Genomic DNA, 21,843 nt, shown 5'->3' with positions numbered 1-21,843 from the left:
TATATGTAAAGCATGTGACATTGTTACCTAAGCTGGCAAATGGTTTGGTGCTCTTGTTATAAATCTGTCAAAATCCTGATTGAAGCAGCCATTATGTGTTGCACAGTCAGTGCAAGTCTGAGTCCATGGTGACTACAGCTGTGCGGAGGCGCGCTGAGGCTAAGGGAAAGCGGGTGCTTTCCCTGGCCTTAGTTTGCGCGCTGTCGGGGGGGGCGGGCCAGTGATGTCACGGAGCTGGTTCGCCATCATTGGCCCTGCGCTCCCGTGAGCGCTCAAACTAAAAATTTGATAAGACCTACGCCTCCGCATGCCTGCCGACGCGTGTGCGAGCCCTTGCTAAAGCCGCTCTTATTGAGGCTGCAGGGGCACACTGACAAGCGTCAGCGCGCCTCAGGAAAGGGTCAGCGCCCTGGACTCAGCCTAACTCAGCAGCTACAATGTACCCTTATATTGGTAAGGTAACATTATCTGTTGAGAAGAAAAGAGGAAGCAGGCACTGCCTTTCTCAAGGTGTAGGAAAGGCAGTATTACTGCCGAAACGTTGGATTTCTTGGCACATTAAACCCTTTCACTGCTGATTAAGACTGTGTGCCTGCTTCCTCTTTTCTACTGGACCACTTTGGGGACCTCAGGAGCTCCCCAGAACCAGCGCACCGGCAGCTAAGTACCCCACTATCACCTGAATGTTGCACAACCTTTTTTCTATGAACATTATCTGTTGATACAGTTTACAGCTCAAACTGCTGGGAATATTGGCAACAAATTATCCCAAAGAGGAAAATGTTGCAAAGATCATGCACTGCTTGGGAGGTGGGCTAAACCCTGCTATAGAAATCAAAGGATGCTTTAAAACTAATTAAAAATAGCAATGAGTTGAATAATTTAAAAAAAAAATCAAATACAGTAAGTATTATCTAATACTACAGAACAGATTTATTAAAAAACAAAACATATAAGACTTGTTATAAAGTACCAAACTTGGACTTGAAAAGCACAAGCATACATATTACATTATGTCCTGCAACAATGTTTTTGCAATATCGTGGGTGTAATTAAGAATATGTAAAAGAGAGAGAAAGAGGTTGTGGTTATCGTTACTAATCACCGAAGCTCCTAAAGGTGATTTAAATGAAAGGTTTTCCAACTGATTTCATGTTTGAAGCTCTTAACATTGTGGCAAGCATGTGATTGTTTGCTGTTATATTGTTGTGGTGTTTACACTGTGTCACTTTATTATAAATTCTATTGTATTGCTCTGTTGATGGGAACATCAAAGTAGATCGCCCTTTAGGATAACTAAGTGAGCCAATCGTAGCTATTTACAGTCACCTGTGTGAAACATAATTATCCATAGCCCAGGTGTTTTTTGTCTGACATTCTGAAGAGTTTGCTTGAGACCCATGAAATAATAATAATAGTGATACTTTTATTAATAGACAGGTGGCAACAGCACATAAAAAAGCCTCGGGATATACAAGGTCTTCCTCCTTTTGTTAACCCTCCTCTCCCTTGCCAGAATTGCCTGCATGGTCCTGTACACACCATTGCATTAAAGGAACCTCTGACACTAAACATATTGCTTCAATTTTGTTCTGAATTGAGTGTGATGAAAAGTTATAGTACAGTAGCAGTATTGTAGGATGGTTGTGGATTGTGATATGTTTCAACGCTTTCGGTGACCCAAAACTTGGCTACTGTGCCATGGGGTCTGGTACTCAGGCTGTCTCGTGACGTAGTAGCTACGTAAAAAAAAAGAAGCTAATTCTTAGAGAAGATGGGAAAAGACAGCGACGCTCCACCAGTATTGAAGAAGAGGGTGATTCTATAATTAAAAAATTGGAAGGTTTAATGGAACATGTAATACAGAGGTGAAAACGAGCAGACCGCGATAAAGCGCTTTGCGCGAAACATGTAGGCCGTTTTCACCTCTGTATTACATGTTCCATTAAGCCTTCCAATTTTTCAAATATTGAGTCACCGTCTTCTTAAATACTGACCGGATGGTGGTTCATCGCTGTTTTTCCCCTTCTTCTCTGCATTTGTCCAGTGGATTCGCACGCTTAGGATTCCTGCTACAAAGTTTAACTTCAAGGAATGAAGGACATCCCATAGCAGCAAGTGAGTAACATTGTCTCACTAAGCAGTTTTTCTTCTCTGCATGAACCAAAGTACAAGGGGATGAAGCACCTTTTATCAAAGGAGGTTGAGGAGAATTATTACGCTGTTTATGTCCTGGAAACGTATGTTCTATTGAGAGCTTATCCAGGTAGGCACTATATTCACATAACCAGGCCCATATTCTTTTGTTTGTGATGGTTCTTAAACTGTTTGGAATTAATTAAAGGAATACTCAATCAATTCTCCATCAATTTATTATTATAAGAAGATTTCATCAAGAAAAGCAGATTTTTCCCCCCTTCTTTTTCTGAATGTTGTTTGAGCACTCTTGAGCCCCAGATACCCTTTTCTGGACTTTCATCTAATTCTCTTTCAGGAGAGATGATACTCCTCTTACATCCTCCATGACAAAGCGGTCAAGTGATCGAAGGGGCCCCTGGCACTCTGACCCTGCGGCCCCTAATGCACTCCGGGTTTAAGCCGCATTTCATTAAAAATCCTGTGTTTCATTTATTTATTTTTTTGTAAATCAGTTGTGTAGCATTAGATAATAGTTGACCTATTTTTTTCACCCTTGATGCCCTTTCTAATTTTTTTCTAATGTACAGTATTAAGAATTCAAGGGTACCTATAGCAACCATTTGCAAAAGGGGTGGTAAAATCCAGGGCGCCTAAAAATTCCCTTCTGACGCCCGAGTTGCAGCATTGAATAATCTGTCACAAAGCTGACTGACAACTGACTTTGCCTACTCCCATTACAGCTTAACGAGGGGAGGAGTCTGTGTGTGTCACAGATAGTGTGAGTATCTGCGACACACACACTGACAAGTAGAGCCACCGACAAGGGGGGGGGGGGGTCAAGGGGTAATATCCCTTTAATCTTTTAAGGGCTGGAGGCTGAGGGGCTAGAGTGTCACAGCCCCTCCTGCATTCGTGAGCACGTCATTCCCCGTCCACCTGCCACCATAGCAGGTCACAATCTCCCCTAATAGAACAAGCATTTTTGGTTTGGAACTAGCTACTACGTAAGGGGGCACCAGAACAAATGATGTAGTAGCTACATCACGGGGCACGCAAAGGAATAGAGGAGTAACATAATACAATCTTTCGTCATAGATGTCATTCTACACTGCCTTTCAATACTTTATAACTAAATACTACAGAAGTGCTATAGAATAACTATCTTGTGGAGGTCACCATGGTAATATTTAGACTTCACTGGGCCCTGGGGAGGGCTCTATGTTGACCTCCTTGACAGTTAAGATTTGACACGCTTATCTCTGTGTTTTTGTACCTTTTTTTTCCCTTAAGGACCCCTATAATTATATTATGAAATTCTGAAGAATCCTAACCCTCTCTTAATAGTGCGCCAGCAATCAGATGCATTGGAAGGAACCTCAACCCTATCTAATAGTGTGTCTGAGAACAGATGTTTCTGTATTTGCTACAATTTTCAAACAAACTGAAATGTGCAGGGAACACTTTATGGATGCCCCATGGGTTCCTAGGAACCCCTGTTCATATAAACACTGGTTTATTTCCTGAACTCAGCATCAAATTTAAAGAATAGATGGAAAAAAAAATGATCAGTGCTGACTGCTGCTTTAAGGATGAAATATATCCCATTCCAGGGCCCAAATGCATCACAACCTCCAACCGAAACTAATGGGAGAAATGCTATACCATGATAATTCTTCCTCTTGGAAACGGGTTAATTACATCTGTTGTTGCCAAACTGGATCTCTGCATGGAGTCAAGTGCTAAACCACAGAGGGACACCATTTGGTGCCTGCTTCTCATGCTCATTCCAAGACTGTCATTGCTCAACATACCAAAAGTTAGACTTGTTATTGGAAACCCTGTTCCTTGGGGCTTCAAATAAAGCCGATAAGTACAGTTGGTGAAATCCAAACCATGTCATAATGCTGTAAAGCACAAAACATGGGAAGCTTGGGACAGTTATACTGAATATTTCTTTGTTTGTCTTTGGATAATGGAAAATACATTAAAATATAAAAAATTAAAAAAAACATCCAAGAGAATTGATTTGTGAATAAATCAGTGACATTAACCATTATGTTTTCACTGTTTTGTTTCCTTGGGAGTAGTCTTCATGAGTTGTAGAGGTAATTAGTTTAGTTTAGCACATATCATGTATTAGAACCTCAAAATATACATGCATTTATACCGTGCTCAGAAAGTCATGTAGAAATGTATGTGCTTAAATAAAATGTAATAGCTTGCCACGAGTACAGTTCATTTTGTTTTCAATGTAAACCCCAGTCCTACTTTGCAATATAAAGTGCTGTTGCAATAAAGTGAAAGCTCTTATGTAATTATTTGCGTCCTCAGGATCAATAGAACAATAAAATCTAAGGATGAATTATAATTTTACCAATGTTGAATTAGAGTGACTTTTTTTTTAGCATAATCAAGATGAAATATATTGCACAATATCGTCATAATCTTTAGCCCTTGTTGATGCACTGTTGGGTGAAGGCCTCCCCCATGATGCAAGCCACTTTTCTGATTTCTTCCCATCTTACTTTTGATCACTGTCTTGGACCTTTAATTTCCCTTGCGATCCAGTTGAGTAGCATTTGTCCAATGATAGTAATTTCTTCTTGCGATATGTCCTGCCCACTGCCATTTTAATTTGTACATCTGTCTGATGTAACACACTTTTTTGTTTTGGTTCCCAAACCATTCATTTTTTTTCCTGTCTCTCCGGGGTAATACCCTCCATTCTTCTTTGACTAGTCTAAAACTTCTGAATTATCTTTGCATTTAGTGTTCGTTTCACATCCATACGTGGAGCACAGGCAGAATATACTGGTTGAAAATGTTCCTTTTGCGCCACAATGGAAGCTTCCCCTGAAAGATTGTTTTAGCTTTTTTTCCATATGTGCTCCATCCCATCTTCATTCTCCTAGTGATTTCATTCAAACGGTTCCCATCCTGGCAAAGGTAGACATAATCGTCAACTTCTTATAGTTCTATTCCATTTATTTAAATCTTTGCAGAGTTGACAACCCTCCCCCCCCAAATCTGGTAAGGTCACTATGTCCAGTGAGATGATACCAGACACATACATGTCCAGTATTACCTCTAATTACCCCCTGATGAAGTTCCCAGACTAGGAACGAAACGCGTAGGGTTTGTATTTTGCGTATACCTGTAGCGCATCACTCTGATTCAACTGCCCCAGTATCACAGACCTGAAAGGAGGAATAATAGCGGTGGGACCGGACCAACTATAACAGCTGACTGATATCCCTACCACCTTCTGACCTCACGATAACGGTACTTTGATCTTTCATCGCGAGATTTGACTACTGGAGTAAGTAGCCCCACAGACGCATTGGATGAGAGAGGGAGATTCCGGCATTTCTCTTCCATTGCCCGTGTGCTGGCATACACCCACAATGCACATTATATCTGCTACATTGTAAGTAGCCATTTTTTGTTTGCGCATATCTTTTTTTATCCTGAAGTACTTCACCATATTGGCTCTCTTTTGTTATTCACCAGATCCATAGAAGTTGGGACTTTATTGCGATCTCGATTTATACACCCCTTTGAGATATTGCTTATATGTATTACTTGATTCACTAATCTGTCCACTTAGTTGCGCCCTATGTTCAATTGTTTATTTAAGATTTTTTTTTTTATATGATTTGCATATTTGTGTGAGATCAGGAGCATTGTGGTTGCACATAGAGACTCTTTTTATATTGCACATCTCTGATTATTTGCGCACCTTTTATTCTACACTTATATATATCTATCTCTATCGGGATGGGAAAATTCCGGGTGCCTAGAATTCCCCCCCCCCTTCCCCCCCACATCCTCCCCGGCACCTGTGGTGTGCAGAAGGACTGACCTGTCAATCACAGCTGCAACATCAAAGCTGGATCTGGTGTGCTGTTCCCCTGAATTATATGTACAGTTGTGTGAAAAAGAAAGTACACCCTCTTTGATTTCTATGTTTTACATATCGGGACATAATAACAATCATCTGTTCCATTACAGGTCTAAAAATTAGGCAAATACAACCTCAGATGAACAACAACACATAACATATTACACCGTGTCATGATTATTTAACAAAAATAAAGCCAAAATGGAGAAGCTATGTGTGAAAAACTAAGTACACCCTTACTGCTTCCATAGGAATTCAGATGCTAAGTAGCAGACAGGTGCTGCTAATCAAATGCCCTTGATTAATTGATCATCAGCAAGTGTGACACCTCTATAAAAGCCAAAGTTTTAGCAGTTTGCTGGTCTGGAGCATTCAGGTGTGTGTTAACACAATTCCAAGGAGGAAAGACATCAGCAATGATCTTAGAGAAGTAATTGTTGCTGCCCATCAATCTGGGAAGGATTATAAGGCCATTTACAAACAATTTAAATTTAGAATTCCATAATTCTACAGTGAGAAAGATTCTTCAAAAGTGGAAAACATTCAAGACAGTTGCCAATCTTCCTAGGAGTGGACGTCCCAGCAAATTCACCCCGAGGTCAGGCCGTGCAATGCTCAGAGAATTTGCAAAAATCCAAGAGTTACATCTCAGACTCTACTGGCCTCAGTTAGCATGTTAAAGTTCATGACAGTACAATTAGAAAAAGACTGAACAAGTATGGTTTGTTTGGAAGGGTAGCCAGGAGAAAGCCTATTCTCTCTAAAAAGAACATGGCAGCACGGCTTAGGTTTGCAAAGTTGCATCTGAACAAACCACAAGACTTCTGGAACAATGTCCTTTGGACAGACGAGACTAAAGTGGAGATGTTTGGCCATAATGCACATTTGGCGAAAACCAAAGACAGCATATCAGCACAAACACCTCATACCAACTGTCAAGCATGGTGGTGGAGGGATGATGATTTGGGCTTGTTTTGCAGCCACAGGACCTTGGAACCTGGCAGTCATTGAGTCGACCATGAACTCCTCTGTATACCAAAGTATTCTAGAGTAAAATGTGAGGCCATCTGTCCGACAGCTAAAGCTTGGCCGAAATTGGGTCATGCAGCAGGACAATGATCACAAGCACACCAGCAAATCTACAACAGAATGACTGAAAAAGAAAAGAATCAAGGTGTTGCAATGGCCCAGTCAAAGTCCAGACCTCAACCCGATTGAAATGCTGTGGCGGGACCTTAAGAGAGCTGTGCATAAACAAATGCCCACAAACCTCAATGAACTGAAGCAACGTTGTAAAGAAGGGTGGGCCAAAATTCCTCAACAACGATGTGAGAGACAGATAAAGTCATACAGAAAACGATTACTTCATGTTATTGCTGCTAAAGGTGGTTCTACAAGCTATTGAATCATAAGGTGTACAGTACTTGGTTTTTCACACATGGCTTCTCCATTTTGTCATTATTTTTGTTAAATAAATCATGATACGGTGTAATATGTCATGTGTTGTTGTTCATCTGAAGTATTATTTACCTAATTTGAAGACCTGCTAAGGAACAGATGATTGTTATTATGTCCTGATATGTAAAACCATTGAATTCAACGAGGGTGTACTTTTTTTTGTCACATAACTGTCTGCATGGTTATTAGTACCTACAAATATTGCTCATATGTACCCACTTCCTGTGGAAATGAGATAAATGCATAGTAATGTGATGGCTGTTAACACTGAATTTTGGTAGTGAGCTCAGAAATCATGCTGAAGTCACACCTGACCGCAAAGCATGCTCTCAGACAGGATGCATTGTCACATAATGTCGGACCTTACTGAACTAATAGCAATGATCTGGGTTATTTGGTAACTTAATAATACCAGATAAGTATATTGACTTTTTGGTAGTGCGTAAATGTACTAAAAATCAACTTATAATATTTAGAGACATATTTCACTGTCCTGAACTTCCTTATCTTTCCTAATCCATAGCCTTTTCTCAATTGAACTCAGACAAATTCGCGAACAGTCGAACATTTTCACAGCGAGTTTGAGCTATGGAGAAAAGCTCATCTCTAAGTGTAACACCTTGGGATAAGGCAGTATGAGCTCTAGTGCCCCATCTGTTGCTGAGACTATAGCATAAATCTCCCTAATTCAGCTAGGTGACGTCTCATTATTACACCATTTTTTCCCCCTTGGAAATGGATAGCCCACCGTTTCAAATAAAAGTAAAAAAAAAAAATGATCTCTTGCCGATTTGCTGTTCTAAGGAAATGAAGCCTTTTGAGTGTGTGTAGTAATAAACATCTCAACATTTCCCATTTGAGAAATTGCATTAAACAGGAACATGTAAACATGTCAAGCACATATACATGTCCATATGACTGTTTAATCTATGTAAATGATCTATTTGTGATATGTATTTAACACTGAGAAGTATATTGGTGAAAGTACAGGAAGGAAGGAACGACTTCTTTTGATGTGCAAAAAACATGACTTTTTTTCCTTCCTCTCTGTGTTTTTGTTTTTTTTTAATTTATAAAGTCCTATGAACTGGGTTACTGGATGGTGACTAAAGCTCCTGTGCTGTTTGAAGGTTACACGCAATAAGTGTTTAAATTCAGACTATACACAATGCTCTCTATGATACTGTATCTTACGTAGTGAGTGTGGTTGATGTCTTGACAAGCAGCTGTAGAGTACTCATTTTAAGTGTCATCTGGCGTCTTTCATGAGGTGGTATTATTGAGTAAGAAGGTGCTGTGCTGGCCACCTGGCATATACTGTATGTGTTATGGCTAAAATAAGAGCGGCAAACTTGGGTTGACGTGACTTACTCGGTGCCGGCGGTGCACTTAATGGGTTAACATAACTGCAAGAAGTGTTGCTTTGCCTGCTCGATTTGGTTCGTGTCCTGACTGCACAGAGTTTAATGTACAATTGGAAATACGAGCATACTTGACATGTTGAAAACACGAGTTGTTTCGATTTGTACGGCCAATGATGGTGTGCATTACAACCACAGTATGCAGTCCTCTCTTGTGGAGCCATTTCTCCTCCTGTTCTCTCCACAAACCCGGCTGCCGTAGTGTTCCAGATTATAATTTGGCTCAGAAATAAATGAAGGGAGGAGGGGACAGTCTGTTTAACGTGTGCAATAGTAACATTACTGTATTTATAAAAAAAATTCTAACGCACTACTTGCCAAGAAACTGACTACTAGAGCGCGTGTAGGAACTTATGGAGGACACCCATCCCAGACCTCCAACCAGGACCTACTGAAAGAATACATAGGGAGCAACGAGGAAGAATAACAGAGGGCAGGAAACACGAACGAGAGCAGGAGGAAAGCTGTCTGCCAGGGTATTGGGGTCTGTTTGCAATGTTTTGTTTAAAAAGGAAGCTTTTTAATACCTTTCTGACTGGAAGGAAAGCATCCTCATTTCTTAAAGTCGCAGGGGTTTATTTAACAGCCTTGTTGCGGCTCTTGAAAAAGCTCTCCCTCCAGCTTCATTGACCTTTAAACCAAGGCTCAACAAGTTGAGGGGCGGTGGCAGCCAGATTTGTAATTTTACTGATTAGGCAGTTTTAAAGGTGTGTGTGTGGGGGTGGGGGCAGTTCATGGATAGCCGTAAAGGTCCAGATCTTTAAAATTAACCCTTTGCTCCACCAGGAGCCAGTACAGATCTTGTAATACTGGCGAGATGTGGCCTCGCCCTACCTGCTATAAGACGGGCAGTAGTGTTTTGTACCCACTGCAGGGCTTTGATATTTTGTTTTTGGATAACCATTTGTTTGCATGTTATGAAGAACACAGAGAACCTGCTCTCCATACCCAGAACACATTTTTGTAGATAGTGGGGTTATGTGAAGTCATGGGGGGATGTTGAGGATTGTATTCTGTACCTTTTTTAATTATAGGCTTCAGACATAACGTATATTTCCCATAGCATTCCATCCGTTTTTCTGTAGTTTGTGGGATGGCAGCATGAAAAGCATTTGATGTCTAACCACTCTTGGGCTGGTTAAAGAGTTAAGCTAAAAGTCATGCTCTCAAAGGAACAATATATAAAACATGCCATACGTCCTCTTTGTATTTAACATATCTAAAATGAATGCCCTGTTTTTTCAAGTCTCTTCTTTCCATTAAAAAAAGCAGGACTGTTATCAAGCATGCACCAGAATTAAAGTTGCAAAGCAAGTGGGACATAGGATTGGGTGGGTAGTCTTGGCCCCTTTTGGTTGTAACTTATTTTTTATTTACATTTTTAGAAAAACAAAGGGAAAGGGATACAGAAATAGAGACATATGGGAGGGAGGATAAGTAGCACAAATTTAACACCGGTATCAAAAACAAATAAAAAAATATAACGACACCAGACAACCACAACTCCACACATTACACAAAATAACCAACTCCCTGCGAGAAAATACAGCTCTCGGTCCACAGTAAGTAAAAAAATAACATATTCACCCTAGAGTACCAGGGCATCCAAACTTTATGACATTTCTTGAGTTATGGCTCACATAAGCTGTCAATCTTTCCATAGATTGCACCTCATTTACTCTCGAGATAATCTCTCTCCTGGAGGGGGGCTTGGACTTTTTCCAGGCCCCTGCGATTGCACGTCTCGCCGCGGTCAGGATATGCAACAATAATATAGATATATTTTAGTTTAAATTATCTAGCAGCTTACCCAGGACCATTATAAGCGGGTCTAGGTGGATTCTTATCCCAATAGTTTCTCGTATCAAATTGTGCACTTTTCCTCAAAATCTATGTATTTAGGGGCAAAACCACCAGATATGGGCCATATCCACGACACCACAGCAACCTCTCCAGCAAAGATTCATGTTCCCTGGATACATCAGCTTCAACTTCTGGGGCGTCAGATACCATCTGAACATAACTTTGCAAATATTCTCTTTAGATATTGTGCATAATGATGTATTTGTTGCATTGACCCAAATATTTTGCCAATCTTCCCAAGAAATCTCTACCTGAAAATCATGGCCCAATTGATCCATTTAACGGTGTGTGCAGAGAGCCTTAAAATTCCTGAGAAATAAAAACGTGGTACAATGTTGAGATAAGACCGCACTGGTAGTTACTATTTCTACATAATTCTTCGAATACAGAACACTCTGGGAAAGACCCACCCGGGGACAGCTGCCTAAGATAATGAGAAACCTGTACAAATCTGAACACCTCAGCACCCGTGAAGGAGTATTTCTGGCACAAATTGCTGAAATGTAACAATTTACCATTCAGTAGCATATCTCCCACATCGCTAACATTTTTAGCCTTCCATAAATCAAAAGTACCAGTAAACCAACCCGGACCAAAGTCCGGGTTGTCGAAAATAGGGGTACATCTTGAGGGAGCTGAAAATAGTTGATAATAGATTTTGACCCTATGCCAAATTTTAAGAGAATGTTATTACTGTACTACCGAATCGAAAAAATCTATTCTAGAACATTTTGTTGGCTTATTATTCTAGAGGAGGGGCGGGAGAGCCGCGGAGCTATTAAATATATTTTCTAAATCTACCCACCAGTATTGGTTTTCCTGAGAATGCCAAACAATTACCCGTTTCAAAAGTGAGGCTAAATAATATTGCCTAATATCAGGGACCACCCGACCCCCTCTTTCTCTGGGTGCAAGCATAACGGATCTTGGCACTCTTTGTCTTTTGTTACCCCATATAAACTGCATAATTTTATTCTGTAAATACCCTTAAATATTTTATCGGGATAGCGACCGGTTGTTTCTGAACGCAGTTTCAAGAGGACATTCATCTTGACTGAAATAATACGGCCCATCCAGGAGATTTGGTGACCACTCCAAAGCAAAAGATCCCATATAATTCTAGTGAAAATCTCTGTGTAATTATATTTATAAAGAGATTTGATAGTTTTTTTTTGTGAGAAAGATCCCTAAATATTTAAATCATACATTCCAGTGATATTTGAAATTTAATTTGATTATTTTTACCTCAATATCTGATAAAGTTAAATTTCGAGCTTCTGACTTGGCCGAATTAATTTTAGAGCCTGAAAACAAACCAAACCTAGAAAGCTCTTTTTGTAAGTTAGGAAGGGAAATCAGAGGATTAGAAATTGTCAAAATAATATCGTCGGCAAACAAAGATAATTTGAAATTTTCCTGGCAGATCTTGATACCCTGTATATTATTGTTTTTCCTCATTTTACTTGCAAGCGACTCAATTATGAACGCAAAAAGCAGGAGAGATAATGGGCAACCTTGCCTGGTACCATTACTAGTTTTAATTTGCTTGAACTCCCCCCTGGCATTTTCAAAGAAGTTGTAGGGGGATCATATAGGGCTTGGACCCCCTTTAAAAATGGACCAGAAAAAAACAAACTCCTGTATAGTTCTATCCAGAAAATCCCATTTAATTCTGTCGAACGCTTTTTGGGCGTCTAAACTCAATAGCGTTGCTTCGGTTTAGAAAACTGTACATTATCAATATAATTGATTATCTTACATGTATTGTTTGAGGCTTGGTGCTTGCTTTTAAAACGTGATAGTTATGAATTAGTCGGGCAGAATTGGGTAAAGTCTATTCACCAAAATGTTACTGTAAATATTTAAATCTGTATTAAGAAGTGAAATTGGCCTGTAACTTGCGCAACTCATTGGGTCTTTTCCTTCCTTAGGTACTACTGTACTACTAAATTTGCCTTTGACATTTGCGAGGGGATCTGGGAACCCGATAAAAAAACTATTGGACATATCTAAAAGATATGGTGCTAAAATTCCTCAATATTTGTTGACTGTGTATTTTATTAAAGTTGGGGTCTGAGTCCAGATTATACAAATTATTATAATATTTAGAAAATTCCTCAGCAATTTGGAAAGGATTATGTGTAATTTCCCTGTTACCCCGTCTTATCGCTGAGACTTGCGATTTAGATTTAACACCTCTTAACTCACTAGCGAGCAGTTTATCTGCTTTATTACCCTTATCATAATAGGTCTGATTTTTGGAGAAAGAAGAAAAATAAACTACTGCTCTTTTTTTCTTTTTGGAGAAAAGAAAAATAAGGTAACTGGTAAGTACCCCGACAAGTGTTAGGAGGGTGATTTGGGAATTTTCTTCAGGTTCTTGATCTTGTTCTGAGTCAGTAAAGTTTTCCTTTTGTTGTTGTGGCTGATCCTGTTGCTGTAAATGCGTGTGCCAGTGCGGGCGCCATTTTGGATTTCAGGAATCGTAGAGGCTGATTTCTGGACGTAATGGGACACTGAGGGGTTGCTGGCTTGCAATTTTTTTTTGGGGGGGGGGAGAGGTATTCCTGTAGATTCCACTGGCTTGGGGCGTTGTTTTACGGAAGTTTTAGGCAGTTTGAGGTCTAAATAATTGGCGATCGCAGCGGAGTCCACAGAGCTGCTTCAGAGTCCCAGCCTCCTCTATGCTGCATGCGCACCCCCTGGGTGGGTAGTCTTACATTTGCAGAAGTGTTATGTAACAGTGTTTTCCCCACCCTATGGGACATTCCCCTGTTACCAGGTTGGTGCATGCTACCTGTAGGCTCACAGGATGCTGAGTGGTCCGCTTATGCTAGTGGGGATGTCTGGACAGGCTTCTGGGGTACATTACCATTGTTTATCTCTGGGTACACAGTGGCTCCATCTACTGCAGGCTATGGAGTCAATCTCCCATAGAAGAACATACTCCTCTCCCCCCAGAAAGATTACACACTAGGCAGGAGATATAGATAACTGGAACTGATTTGTTGCTCCTCTGCATACACAGTATCATAGGCATCTGCCCAATGCAGTTCACTGCAGGTCTCCAACTTCTGGATGTTTCATAAACCTCCACTCAGGGCCAAGGGTACCTGAAGCAGGCCTTAATCTTTCCTGCCCATCTAGCAGGGACGGGGATGGTAATCAATCACTCTCCCCCAAGGGGATGAGGAAAAGGGATGCCAATGCACAAGCAATCCTGTGTGATACCCGTCTCTCTGACTACATTTGGTGGTGCAGCTCCTTAAGTACAGTGGGAGGAAGGTACAAGGTCTGAACCCAGGATTGGGTAGAACATAGGGCTTGTCCCACCTCCTCCCCTGTCACTTAAAGGAGCTGTCTCTGTGGGGAAAACCAATGATTCGTCCTGTAACTGCCTGCACTGTTACCAGGGCTTGCATGACATGGAGGGCAGACTGGTAGCCAAACCAGGCATGGCTACATGTACTTCAAAAATTCTGCATTTGAGGTTGCTATGGTGACATAGTCAGGATTGTAGCTGTGGAGTTTAGGCTTTAATTATTAAATTGCTCTACAGAATTATGTTTTGCTTGCCACACTGGGATAAAAGAGATGAGTAGTGAAAACCTCCATACCATATGACTGTTTATATTTGTTTTGGAGAAAATAAGGAAAGCTTTAAGCACACCATGTGTTCAATGCATTTTTTTTTCTTCTTGGTAGTGCAAAGACATGCAGGAAAAAAAAGGGAAAAGACAAAACCCTTCCAACAGATGTGCACATTCACTTAGTATGCAATATTCATAATAACATATGGGGAGCAGTTAATACTTAATATAGGACAAATATAAATTTGATGATTTTAATTTACAATAAAAAAAAGAGATATATCAAATATAACCTTAAATAAAATAGTTTAAAATATATAGCAAACTTAACCTACAACAATAAAATGCATCTAAAAGGGATTAAGAGGGGAGGTGAAGGGAAGAGGAGAGAGGAAATCAGTCACCAATTACTGTATATGTATGGATGTACCTAGTGGTACAAGGTACATATCTGCTGGAAATTGAAATGGTCTTCGCTATCACAGAGTAAATATATAGTGCTAGCAAGTAGTAGCTGCAGTTTGCTAGTTGTTATAAATCGTTCTAATAAATGTATATTTAGAAGAATAGCAATCATCCCTAGTTATGCACAATGATATCTATATATATAATTCTGAAAATCTTGGTTGTGAGTCTCTGTAGACCATTTGATTGGTCCGTCCGTCGGCCCGCCCGCACTCCTACGGCTCTCATTGGCCAGTGTGTCTCGCCCCTCCCCCCCCCCCCACGGCTCTCATTGGCCGGTGCGCTCTAACCCAGGGCTCCCCAACCTCCAGGCACACTGCTGCTGCTGCTGCCTGAGGTGAGGAAATGCTCACTGGTGGTGGTGTCGGCTGTTGCTGCGGGGGTAGGCTTAACTGAGACTGTGAGTATTTGCCCCCCCCCCCCCGCTCCGTTTTTGACACCCCCCCAGCTCTGTTTTTGACCCCCCCCAACACACACAGTGACAGACACACACAGTGACAGACACACACAGTGACAGACACACACAGTGACAGACACACACAGTGACAGACACACACACACTGACACACACACACACACACACACTGACACACACACACACACACACTGACACACACACACACACTGACACACACACACTGACACACACACACACACACTGACACACACACACTGACACACACACACACACACTGACACACAGACACACACTGACACACACTGACACACACACACACTGACACACACTGACACACACTGACACACACACACTGACACACACACACACACTGACACACACACACACACTGACACACACACACACACACACTGACACACACACACACACACACTGACACCCCCTTCCCCCCCTGCCTGCCTTCCCCCCGCCCCTGCCTTCCCCTCAACCCCCGCCCCTGCCTTCCCCTCACACCGCCTCCCGCCTCTGCCTTTCACCCACCCACTGCCTCACACCCCTGCGCCCCACAGCCGCCACCCGCACTCAACAGACACCTGCCACCTCTCACCCACTCGACACACACCTGCCACCTCTCACCCACCCGACACACTTGACACACGCCTCCCGCCCCTTACCATCATCATCACTGACCAGAAGTCGCACCCACTAACCACCCACCCACCGCCTCACACCCACCCGCCACACTCACACCCCTACGCACCGACATCACTGACCAGCCGCCGCCCGCACTCACCAGACACCCGCCGCCTCACACCCTAGCGGGACCCCCACCCCCAGCCAGCACTCACTACCCACCCGCCACCCGTACTGAACACCCACCCGCTGCCTCACACCATAGCGGGACACACACCTCACATTTTACATCATTTATGTCACCAAAATATACATTATACTGTGGTGTCTTTACAATAAACCATTTTTAAACAACAACATCGTATTACATTTTCTTCCATGTTTCTTTTCAACATTATTATACAACCTTTCCACCAAATAGTCATCCTATTGTTCCCCTATTTATACATAATACTACCTATTACGGATTTACATCCCGAGGAACGCCGGGTATATCAGCTAGTACATTATATTGTGCTAATTACTCCAGTGATGTTGGACGTCTTGGGGGGGAAGGTTTGGGAGGTCATGGGTAGGAGAGTATGCCGGTGCTGTCTGTTTGGGCGACTCGGTTTGTACACTTAGTTACATACTTGCCATGTGTATCGATTTGAGCAGTGTGGTGAGCTCTGTCTTGGTTTGCAATTATTAATTTTCTCTGTAGGGGATAGACAGGATTTGATTTAACGAACGCTAGATATACATAATGTAACAACTAATAATACAAACTACAATCCTCCAGCACATTTAATCTATCTTCTATATGGCTGTGACTAACTGATATATACTTGCAATACAAGTTTTACATTTTTTGATAATTTTATACTACCAACTAGAATATTATTACTGATGTCAGGCCATTGATATATGAACAGAATACCAGAAAAGAACAAAACCTATTATTATAATTTTGCATAATTAGGGAAGTGAACATCCCTATTCCCTATTAGCTCAATACATCCCTATTAGCTCAATAGACATCAACTGCAAGGTTGATGCAATAACAATAAAAACTATTTCTTCCTAGCACAATACAATTTATATCATAACTAGGGATGATGGCTGTTCTGCTAAATATAGAACACATGCCCCTAAAAATAAAAGGAACCGGTACTCCAGAGGTCTTCCTACAAAAAAAAAGAGGTTTTCATTCACATAGATCAATGTTTTGGTCAAACACACTGACGTTTGTCCTGTTCTGCTAAATATACATTTATTAGAATGAATTATAACAACTAGTAACAGCAGCTACTTCTTCCCAGCACTATAATTTTACTCTTTGTGATAGCGAAGACCATTTGTCTTTCAAGCAGATATGCAGCCTGATTAATTGCAGCAAGTACTACTGTACCACTAGGTAGGTACCGGGGCTGCCGATAACCTTCACAGGGCCCAGGACTACAGTTTTCGCCAGGGAGGGACCGCCATGGTGGCAGCCTTGCAAGACCCCCTCCCCTTCTCTTACACACCACTTCGTTCTTTAAAGGGGACCATACATTCCTGAAATCCCGCTTGCCCCCTTTCTTGAGTAGCAGAGAAGGTCACAGAAGGGTCACTATTCATTCCTAGGTCTTTTCTAAAAATATAGTTATCTTGGATCTGATATTATCTACAAGAATCACAAATAAAGCTTTGTGACGTGAAATCAGGCAGATTAAACAATATCATATATGCCATGATTTTGCGTGTGCAAACGTCACATTTTTTGGCCCCTCAAAATTAGGAGTAACCCTGGTAGATCTGATTTCAGTGCATCCGGCGAACTCGTGCTCGCATTTTTTTTTAGGCATTACAGAAGGATAGTTATGGGCTATTTTTATACTTTAAAAACTAATTTTACCGTCACAAATGTCACAGGAGATGGATGTGTGGGAATTAAGGACACGCCTACAAAAGGCGAGGCTCATCTTTGTGACAGAGGCAAAGTTAGCATAAAAACCATTCATTTGTATTATGAAATTAGAACTCAAGAAGAGGAGTGTTCTGTCAGAACACGAGAATTCTCATATTCCAAACCCAGAGACCTCTCGGTGGAGTCTAATAGGTGGTAATGTATTTAGGCTTTCTTTTTTATATCCCTGTTTATTTCATAAACCGTCAGCAGGTCTAAATTGTATATTTGTTGTAATATTCTTTTTCTGTAACCAAGCACTGTACTATTTTTGTATATTCAATCTAAAATGTAATAATTACAGTATTTGGGCTCTAAATGAATCTTAACATTTTTAAAGGGAATAACCGCATTTTAGGACACATTTTGATACATTGGGCTTTGTTTTAATCACATATTTTCCCTAGTAAACAGGAAAAGTACTCAGCAGCAAAGACTTTAAACTAGCCTTGGTGATGGAAACGAACTGAGGTGTCGTGTAATGGTTTAGAGGGAGATATTGCTCATTTTGGGACACTGTGGGGAGATAAGCGAGTCAGGTGGATAGCTGGAAGTATTTACCCTTGTCACATATACAAGTCACGTGCTCACAGGTGTGCCATTCGTGAAAATCACTTTTAGATGCACTTTATAGTTGTAGGTTCTTGTTAGGTTTGCTATATATGTTTAATTATTTTAATAAAGGTTTTATTTTATCTCTTTTTTTTTTCTTCCTTTTTCTTGTGCATTAATATCATCACATTTATACGTGTCCTATATTAAGTATTAACTGCTCCCCATATGTTGTTATAAATATTGCATACTAAATGAGGGTGCACATCTGTTCAAAGGGATTTCCCTATTTCCTGCTTGTATTTATCTCTACAAGCCCTTGATGTCGCACGTCGCAGGGTTTGAGATGGCAGTGAAGTATATGGATCCTTGAGCAGTCCTATGCTTTCCTTTGTGTAGTGCAAAAACAAGAAAGCAAAACTACATTCCCAAGAAGCCTGCCGAAAACATGCCAAAATACACACCATAAATATAACATAATATAGAAAAATAATACAAGTTCAGAAAATATTTATAAAGGAGTGTAAAATGTGGTTATCTTAGTAAAGTCTTATTCATGGGTATATGAAATGGGTTTAATCCCAAGATCTGGTGGTCGAAAAATCCCCACAATGAATATAAATGAAAAAATTAAATGTCCAATTCAGGCTTAGGTATTATAGCAGAAGTCATAGAGTCCTTTTGTACAGTAGGAGGATAAACCAGCCTGAACATACAGATGCGTTACCGTGGAAGTATGTGTGTATAGTGTATTGAACCCCTCTGACAGAGGAGGGAAACAGTCGCGGGCGTCCCACACACGCGGAACTACCGACACCATCAATCCGCACCAAATCAGAATGGGGTATACACAATCCAACTGGCTTGGATCTTAAGCACAATGATGTTGAAATACATTTTGAAAACAACTCACGGTTCGCTGCAACGATTCCCGCCAGGCGTTCTCCCAGGCATAGGTATGTAACAAGGAATCCAAGTAGGAACAGCCGGTGCACTGCCAAAAATAACAAAGATAGGACGTGGTGATCAAAAAGTTTATTTATTTATTAAAAAACCTGAAATAGAAGTACTGACAAACCCTCTAATGCGTTTCACACGAAGTGCCTTATCAAAGAGCTCTTTGATTAAGCACTTCTAGTGTGAAACGCGATAGAGGGTTTGTCAGTACTTCTATTTCATGTTTTTTAATAAATAACCTTTTTGGTCACCACGTCCTATCTGTGCTATTTTTGGCAGTGCACCGGCTGTTCCTACTTGGATTCTTTCTCGTTATTCATGGGTATATTTTACATTATTTCCAAATTGGTTTGTGCAGTGCCGGCTGGGATGATTTGCAGGGCTCGATGCAGGGACATGTGCAGAGCCTCGGCACTTACCTTCTCCGGCGGCATCTCCTGAGCGTCCCGTCGTCATGGCTCTGGTCGCGTTCCATGACAACGTGACGTCGCGGAGCCATGAGAATGGGACGGTGCATGAGGAGATGGTGAGAGAATTACAGAGAGGGGAGAGAGTGCGGGGCCTCGATAATGTTGGTGCCTGTGCACCACCATCACGCCAGCCCTGGGATTGTGGTTCCTTGGGAATCCATTCCACCTCAAGCTGCCAATTTGTTAATTACTTTGTCTATTTTCCAGGAAAACATTCAAATGTACTGTGCATGAACGCACCATGCATATACTGCTTATTGTCTAGTTTATTTTTAATTTTTTTTTTGTTGTAAGGTACCGTATGATTATATTATGAAATTCTGGAGAACCTCAACCCTCTCTAATAGCACGTCTGAGATCAGATGCCGTGTAAGGAGCCCAACCCTCTCTAATAGCGCGACTGAAATTAGATGCATTGTAAATTACCTGAAAATTGCAGGGAACCCTTTAGGGATGCCCACGGAACCCCTGTTGTAAAACACTGGTCTAGTAGCTGACCTTTCTCAGTTATAGCACACTACTTTTAACAGTGGCTATTTATCTTAAAACTAACAATGTTCTCCTTTTTGAATTACTAACCAGAAAGAAGCATATGAAAATGATCTTGGCTTGTGAAATGTGTTTTACAAATCCATACATGTTGAGAACGCAGGTGGCTGGTTTTGGTTAAAAGCAGTCTTAGTGGTCCAATTAGCATTTACTATTACATAGCTAAGATTAAAACATAGGCCAGGTTGCAGAGGGATTGTAAATATCATCTCTCATTCATGTAGTCCGTAATGTTCATTAGAAGCTGTGGCTTTGTCTTGTCTTTATGATTGCTCTGAAGCTGGAAGGTGGTAGGCTTAGGGGAACTGTGAGGAAGTACCTCTTCACGGATAGGGTCATGGATTCGGTGAATAGCTTCCCAACAGAGCTGGTAGGGACTAATACAGTAAGGGAATTCAACAATGCTTGGTGTAGACCTAAGGCTAGTCTAAATGTGAAAGAAAGCCAACGATCCTCTAAGGTCTAAGGTTTTACAACAGATAGGAAAATAGCTGCTGTCCAAATAGGAAACGTATTAGGTAATGGGTTTGGTGTCTCCAACAACAATTACATAGGGAAGAATAAAAAATAAAGTGGATATGGTCCATAGAAAGAAAATGTCTACTTGGGGTGGTGATCTGTACTATTCCAAGTTGTTAATTCTGCACATTACATTTTCAGACCAACCCAACAGATGCTTATAATTGAATACTTTGCATGTGCTTTTTGCAGCTCCATAAAAATCCCCACACATTAGTGAGAGAGCTTACCAACGTTTTTTTTTTTTTACAATCTAACTATTTGCATCTATTGTTGCAGAGGTTTCCTTGGCTTTTATAACTGACAGATTAGTTGTGCTAGATATTGTCTTTATACACAGCAGGACTGTGCCGCCCATTTAAGACCATAAAGCTGTTTGCCTGAAATGAATATGTATCAGATTTTGCATCACTGAGAACAAAGGACTCCCAAGCTTTTCTTCTCCCAGAAAGATTAATCATGACATCCCCCTCCCCCAACTGTGCCCAGGAGATCTGCTGTATTCATAATGGGAATGCAATTTTCTTGAGAGGGCCAGAAAAGTGCTTATTGATTTGCTGTTATTTATATTTTCTGTATGAGCCAGCATATGCCATCCATTTGCATCACGTATGTATTACCTGGTAATGTATTTACAGAGTCCATTTTCTTTTCCTGTAATGTGTTTGTTTCTATATTTTTCAAGGTCATCGTTATTAGAGGGAATAAAAAGCATTTCTCAGCTGTAAATGGATAAGCTGATTAGTTCTATTCTTTATACCTGCCTTTTTGTCAGATGCCTATCTAAATGTCAGAGAAACGTGATGCTGGGTGTGGAACACGCATGTTAATTTGGGGTATTGGTGTAGCCTCCTGGAAAGAGGTCGTGCAGATCCCATGATCTTTGTTATAGCTGCAGCAGCTTGGCACAGAGAAACATCAAAATATATTTCAGAACAGGATGCAGATGACCCATCTCTGAGTCCATTCCAGACACAC

The 21,843-nt window shown here is 41.0% G+C and overlaps 1 protein-coding gene across 2 annotated transcripts in view; it reads left to right on the top strand.

Annotated features, from left to right (window-relative positions):
• Positions 1-21,843, top strand: part of CEMIP2 (cell migration inducing hyaluronidase 2) — a 103,505-nt gene that overhangs the window by 2,896 nt on the left and 78,766 nt on the right. Inside the window, exon 1 of one of the 2 annotated variants that reach the window (XM_075597995.1) lies at positions 21,328-21,474. The exons of the other annotated variant lie outside the window; for it this stretch is intronic. The gene's annotated coding sequence lies outside the window, so the exon portion shown is untranslated. Of the gene's footprint in view, positions 1-21,327; positions 21,475-21,843 lie in introns of those variants that run through there. 2 annotated transcript variants of the gene reach the window in all.

Source organism: Ascaphus truei, chromosome 1 (assembly GCF_040206685.1).
Source record: "Ascaphus truei isolate aAscTru1 chromosome 1, aAscTru1.hap1, whole genome shotgun sequence".
NCBI lineage: Eukaryota > Metazoa > Chordata > Amphibia > Anura > Ascaphidae > Ascaphus > Ascaphus truei.
Note: the sequence above shows the minus strand (reverse complement) of the source record. Positions and strands in the feature narration are given on the sequence as shown.